The following is a 7,434-nucleotide window of genomic DNA, read 5'->3' on the forward strand; positions in this document are numbered from 1 at the left end:
AATCTGAAGGAGCAAGGTCTGGTGAATACAGCGGGTGGGTTAATATTTCCCAGGCAAGATCTTTTAACGTGTCTTTAACTGGTTTTGAAGTGTGTGATGGTGTGTCATCATGAAGCAAAATTACTTTGCCGTGTCTTCTGGCACATTCTGGTTGTTTATGATCAAAGCGTGGTTCAAATTGATTATTTCTTGTTGGGAGTGATCAGTATTAATGGTTTCACCTGGTTTTAGAAGCTCATAATACACCACACCTTCCTGATTCCATCCAAACACAGAGCATTGTCTTCTTTCTGAAGCAATTTGGCCTTGCAGTCGATGTTGATGGTTGACCTGGATCAACCCATGATTTTGTGCATTTGGGATTCTCAAAATAAACCCACTTTTCATCGCCAGTCACAATTTTATGCAAAAAAGACTTTCTTTTGTGCCATTGAAGCAACATTTTACTGATGACTTCTGTTTTCCATTTGTCTTTCATTCAGTTGATGTGGCACCCATTTTCCTTCCTTTAAAATCTTTCCCATTGCTTGTAAACGATCAGAAATTGTTTGCTGAGCAATGTTTAATCTTTCTGGAAGTTGTTTTTGAGTTTGAATGCATCCTCATCCAATAATGCTTGTAATTGTTGGTCTTCAAACTTTTTCGGTTGACTGGACGTTTTTTGTCTTTCACACCGAAATCATCACTTTTAAAGCATTTAAACCAGCATTTACAAGTACTTTGAGATCCAGCATGTTCACCATAAGCTTCCCGAAGTATATGATAACTTTCAGCAGAACTTTTCTTCAAAATAATGAATTAAAACTTCCTGCAAATGCTTTTTATGGGGCACGAAATTCAACATTTTTAAGCACCAAAAGATCTATGATGTTAACACCTTCAGCAAATTTGACATATGAAGTTTGAAGCTTGCTATCAATACAACAAAATAGCATACATATCAAATCACATATATATCAACATATGTGTAACTCCATCTATTGAAAATACCCACATTATTAAACAGTACACCCCGAAATTTTCATAACTGTTCAGATTTAAGAATGAAAAGTGCTGTATTAGTTAGCTTTGCTTTGTAACAAATGACGCAAGAATCTCAGTGGTCTACAGTGAGAAATGTGTATTTATCACTTACATTATATGTTAGCTGCAGATTGGCAGCAGCTCTGGTATGTTCCATGTGATTTATTCCTTCCTGGATCCAGGCTGAGGAGCAGTCCACAATCTGGGCCTACTCTCTGGCAGGGGGGAAGGCAAGAGAGCTTATGAAACCACGGGATGGCTCTTAGAGATTTTCCTTAGAACTTTGGTACTGTCAGTTATGTTCATATTTTAGACAAAGCATATCATGTGACCAAACCTAATATCATCAGAGCAAGGATGTATACTTTTTCCACAGAAAGGGATTGCAAATCACATGGATATGAGCAGGTATGTAAACTCCTCTTACAAGAAGGAGCCAGGGAGTAATTAAGAACAATGATACTGTTGGAGGAGGCTCAAACAGCACCAGGTGTTAGACTGGCGGGGTCAGATAGAACCGTGGTTCAACAACCTCAGTACAGTGGGGCCCTGACTTACAAGTGTCCCGACTAACGAGTTTTTTGAGATATCAGCTGTCTCTCGACTGATTTTTTGCATTGAGTTGATACAGTAATTTGAGTTAATGAGCTCCTTAACGAGCTCCTTAACGAGCTCGGTCTCAGAACGAATTAAACTCGTAAATCAAGGCCCCACTGTACTTGAGTTCTGGCTAGGAAAGAATTCAGAGTTAAGACAAACTATAGGAGAAAGTGTATTTAGAAAGTCAAAGAGGTAGAAGAAGTGAAGGGTAAAAGAAATAGGCTTAGCAAACAAGTTATAGAGATGAAAGAAGGGTCTTTCGAGCTTAGGAGAAAGAGAGAGGCAAGGAAGACGCCTCTCTTGGTGAAGGGGATGGGGACAGGCATGTGTACTACATAGGAAGAGCTACATGGGGTCCTCTATCTTGAGGGTGTTTATCTGGAGGTCACAGGGGAGGATCCCAATAAAATATTCATCAGCTTTCCAGGTGTGTCCTTTTAGGGTCTTGGTCTCTACTGATTGGTCGGCTCCAGGGCAGGGGGTCATTAGTCAATGCAGTTGGTCTTGATTTCAGCTGTGAAATTGCTTGCTAGTTTTGCTACTTTTCTGGGCCTGGAGCTGAAACACAACTGAAGCCTAGATGTATTTGATGTGGGTCAGAAACTTATTGTCCTGGAGGCTTAATGTTTAAGGACTGTTCTTCAGCCCTCTTATTTTTTCCTTCTCAAAGGGAGTCTACCACAGGACTACGGACAGGACATGCTAGTGGAAGAAAGGTCAGGGTTGGATCTGAACACATGGCCAGCGATATGCTAGGGGAGGAAAAGTTAACCTGGGGGAGAGGTCCTTGCTTTCCCAGATTTCCTCACTGTAGGCACGCAGAGCTTTCTGCTCTGGTGACCTTCTGTACCTGGCCTATCATCCTTGCTCTGCTCATGTCTGTCTAAATGCCGACCACAATACTAACTATGACCCTTTGCTTTCTGAGTCAGAAATGTGTTTTTTTTTTCCTTCCACATGCAAAATATACTCATAAATCTAGTTCATGTATTTTCTTTGCTAGCTAGTAAACTCCGTGCAGACAAGGCCATGTCTATTTTACTAACCTGTTCTCAGCATTGTGCTTGAAATATTGTAGCTGCTCAAAAATCTTGTTTAATTAAAGAATGAAGAAATAGCCCTGGCTGGTGTGGTGTAGTCGGTTGGGCATTGTCCCATACACCAAAAGGTTGCTGCTTTGATTCCCTGTCAGGGCACATGCCCAGGTTGGAGGCTCAATCCTTGGTAGGGGGCATGCAGGGGGCACATGTTTTTCTCTCTCTCCCCCTCTCTCTTCTTCTTTCTCTAAAAATCAATAAAATTAAAAAAAAAATAAGAATGAAGGAATAAACTGAAATAGACTGGATGAATAGCATTTTTCCCATTTTTGCTTGGAATGGTACAGGAAAAGTACCTACAGATTGGTGAAAGGCTCCATAAAGCTAACACAGAGCTCAGAAGTAGATTTAGTGACTGGGGTCTATTGGATGACACTTTTTCCCCCTCTCTAAATTGACATGTCTGTGTTCTGTACAACTGTGGAGAAATCCATCTGATTAAAATGAAGGTTCTGGTTAGTAGTGATATTTAGAGCTGATTCCTCTCATCAGAAACATATCTCAAAAGTCTTTCCTGGGTTGCAAATAGGTTTCCACATAGTGGACTGAAATCTCCTTAAGGAAACAAAAAAAGAGAAAGCTTTCTAGGCCAATGTTCCCCTTCAGACCCACCCACTAAAAAAGAAAACTTTGAAATTAATTAGTACATGAGAGTTTTATATTTTGTTGGCTTGATGCTGTTCTGGAAAACAATAGAATTATATCTAGAAGCTAAAAGCAAACTGCCTATTTTTTCCCCCCAAGAGAAACACTTTGTTATACCTTGAATGTTAAAGCATTTTCCTCCCACATATTTTTGAGCTTTTGAATGTGCATTAATCACCAACATACCCAAGGAGGCAGAGATAATTATCTCCTTTATAATAATGATAATGTCATGGGAGACAAAATGACTTGCTGATGCGGAGTGAGTCAGAAACAAAGTCCTGGTTTCCTAATTAACAGGCCACTGGCCCTACTGCCCAGGATTGTGGCTTTGATATCGGTCCTCTTCCCCACTGGGTGCTGCTGGGGGTGGAGTTCTTACAATATCCCAAGAAAATGAATTTTCTGAAACTTGCATGGGAGGATAAATGATTTTTATTCATGTGGAATTAAATCCCTGTGTTTCTGCAGTCCCATTTCCCTTAGTTCAGTCATAGAAGTATAGCTGAGGTTTCAGTAAAGCTAGAAGGAAAGCTAGTGTCTAGAATTTCCTTTCCATGTTGCAGCCAGGTTCAGTACAGTATCAGGATAGTTTCAGTCCATTAGTCCATTTTGTGAGTAGGTCCACATGGCCATGGGACACACAGGAGAATGCCAGGAGCTCAAGTGTGAGCCATGAGCCAAGCATGCCAGGAGGAACCAAGAAAGTGAACCTCTTTGTTCAGGGGATTCTATATCGCAAATTTTTGTGCACTTGCATTGGCTACGGCTACGCCCATTCTGGCCAATGACCTCTGTTTCCAGGTGTGACTGATAGCAAGCACCTATCCTAGTCATCCCAACTTTACTGGGCATGTATCTATTTTCTCTTTGTCCAGTCCCCTTCCTCCAATGTTTTACAAAGAACATGCCTATAATGTCTGGCCTTTGTTCCTTTCCTATTATTAATAACTAGCTAATTATAATGGTATCAGTTTTATTTCATGTTCCTTGGCACTGTTGGGCAGCTTGGATAGGGTGACAATATATTCTATATTGTTGCAGCTCTGGTGAACCCCTACTGCCTCAATGTTATTTGCAGACTATAATTACATATTAGTAATCTTGAACACTAACAATAGTGGGAACAGAGTCATGCAGATGCATATTCACATAATCACTTGCTATGCCATTATAGCTTCTTTGAGCAGATACGATCAAAAGGCAGCACATAGCCAGAGCATGTCTGCTGCAACTATCATGTAGGATGAAACCCAGTGTGTGAGAAGGCAAGAAAACAGAGAGCTACACACTGTTCATTCATTTTCTCCTCCTCTGCCATATATATATATATATATATATATATATATATATATATATATATATATAAAATACATGCACACTAGAGGTATGGTGCACAAAATTAGTGCATGGAGGTGGGGGTTTCCCTCAGCCCAGCCTGCACCCTCTCCAATTGGGGATCCCTGTGGATCGGGCCTAAACTGGCAGTTGGACATTCCTCTCACAATCTGGGACTGCTGGCTCCTAACTGCTCACCTGCCTACCTGCCTGATTGCCCTTAACTGCCTCTGCCTGCCAGGCTTATCACCCTTAACTGCCCTCCCCTGCCAGCCTGGTTGCCCCCAACTGCCCTCCTTTTCAGGCCTGATTTCGCCGCCCCCCCAACTGCCCTCCCCTGCTGGCCAATTTGGTTCTGATTAGTCAGTTTCTATGCCAGCATCAAAAGCTCCACCTCCTAGGCAGCTATTGGATCCCCACAGCACCCATATTTGGTTCTGATTGGATGGTTCCTATGCCAGTCAGTGGCAAAAGCTCCTCCTTCTAGACAGCCATTGGTTCTTCACAGCACCCACATTTGGTTCTGATTGGTTGGTTCTTATGCCAGTCAGCATCTCTGGGCTTATCTCTGGGCCTGATCAGAGAGGCAGAGCTGAAGAGCAGCCCCCAAGAGGCCGAGAGAGAAAGAAAAGCCCGGCTGTTGGCAAAGCTCGGAAAGAAAGAGGGAGAGAAAGAGAGAGGCAAATACTGATCAACAGGTGCCACTGAGGCTGCGGATCAGACCCTGCCTCTCTCTCTGGGTCTCAGCCCCCTGGCCAGTCAGTTCTGGGTCACCAGGCTGCAGCGGGGTAGTCAGTGCTGGGTTGCCACAGCACTGACTGAAGGACTTCCGAGTTGGTCAGCCTTTGGTCGGGATCGGTTGCTACAACCCTGGCTTTTTATATACAGTGGGGCCTTGACTTATGAGTTTAATTCATTCCGAGACCGAGCTCGTTAAAGAGCTCATTAAGGAGCTCGTTAACTCAAATTACTTTATCAACTCAATGCAAAAAATCAGCGGAGAGACAGCTGGTATCTCAAAAAACTCGTTAGTCGGGACACTCCTAAGTCAAGGCCCCACTGTATTAGGATAGTTCTGTGGTCTTCAAACTGTGGCTCACAAGCCTCATGTGGCTCTTTGGCCCCTTGAGTGTGGCTCTTCCTAAGCCTTAGGAGTACCCTAATTAAGTTAATAACAATGTACCTACCTATATAGTGTAAGTTTAAAAAATTTGGCTCTCAAAAGAAATTTCAATCGTTGTACTGTTGATATTCAGCTCTGTTGACTAAAGAGTTTGCCAACCACTGGGATAGTTGATAGTATTACAGATATCTGCCCACTTAAAAAAAAATTTTTTTCTCTATACACAAGGACAGTTGAAATGCAAAGAAAGTTGTTGTTGGCTATTTTGACCAAGCCAAAAATGTGCTTCTCCTATCTGCTTGCTATAATAATCAGTTCATTCCCACTTCACCCCTTGGCTGATCAATCCTGAATGATAGAAAGAAAAATTTTACAGGAAAATAGATAGCTTCTTATTTTTGTATTCTTATTATTGAGCAGCGATGTGAGTTTTTTCCTTTGTTATCTCTCTCTCTCTCTCTCTCTCTCTCTCTCTCTCTCTCTCTCTCTCTCATATTTCTTGCCAATAACCACTTCCTAGTTCAACTATGCCTAATTTTTCTCTTATTTTATAGCAAAAAACTCTTCAAAAGTATTAGATATATTAACTTTTTGAAGCTTATTTTTTATTTTATCTTGAGCCCACTTCAGGCAGGTCTTGCCATGACCTGTTTATTAAATTGGCTGTGTCAAGGTTACTAATAAAGCCAATATTGTTAAATTCATTGATGAATACTCAGTGCTCATCTAATTGACCTTTCAGCAGAATTTGACACAATTGGTAGCCCATTGCCCTCTAAATACTGTTTTTCAATTTGTTTTCAGGATGCCATATACTTAATATTCTCCTGTCTCACTGGTGACTTCTCCATTTCCTTGTCTTATTCCTCCTCATCACCTAGATCTTAAAATACTCAAGATACAAGATACAATGGGTTCAGTACTTGGTCCTCTTCTCTCACCTATCTAAACTTGTGTCTTTAAAAAAATGCTACATATTGAATGACTCCCAAATGAGTATCTCCAGCCCAGACCTCTCCTCTAAAATTCAGGTTAATATAGCAAGCTTATATTCTATGCCTCTACCTGGATATTTTATACGCAATCTCAAACATATTCAAAATTGATATTCTGATAAACACCCCTAAACCTGCTATTTCAGAAGTCTTCCTCATTTTTTAGTGGCAAGGTAATTCTTCCCTTAAACCAAATCCTTATAGTCACCAAATCACTAGAGTCATCTTTTACCTTCTGTTTCTTTCACACACCAAATCCAGATCCATCAGCAAGCAAATCCTGTCTGCTCTACCTTCAAAATATAGTCTATCCAGAATCTTACCATCTTCCATCACCTCCACTGCAATAATCTGGTCCTTTATTATTACTATAGCATCTACACTGATCTTCCTACTTCCACTGTTGTCTCCTTTCCATCTCTTCTCAGCAGAATAGTCTGAATGATTCTGTCGAAAATGAAGCTAACTCATGTCATGCCCCTACTTCAGAGGCTTCCAATGAAAGAGGGGAAATTTAAAAAGCATCTTGAAAGACTTCTACTACTCTTCAAGTAAAGCCAAAGTAAACTGATACATGATCTAGCCCAGCCGTGGGCAAACTATGGCCCGTGGG

Source organism: Myotis daubentonii, chromosome X (assembly GCF_963259705.1).
Source record: "Myotis daubentonii chromosome X, mMyoDau2.1, whole genome shotgun sequence".
NCBI classification, from domain to species: domain Eukaryota; kingdom Metazoa; phylum Chordata; class Mammalia; order Chiroptera; family Vespertilionidae; genus Myotis; species Myotis daubentonii.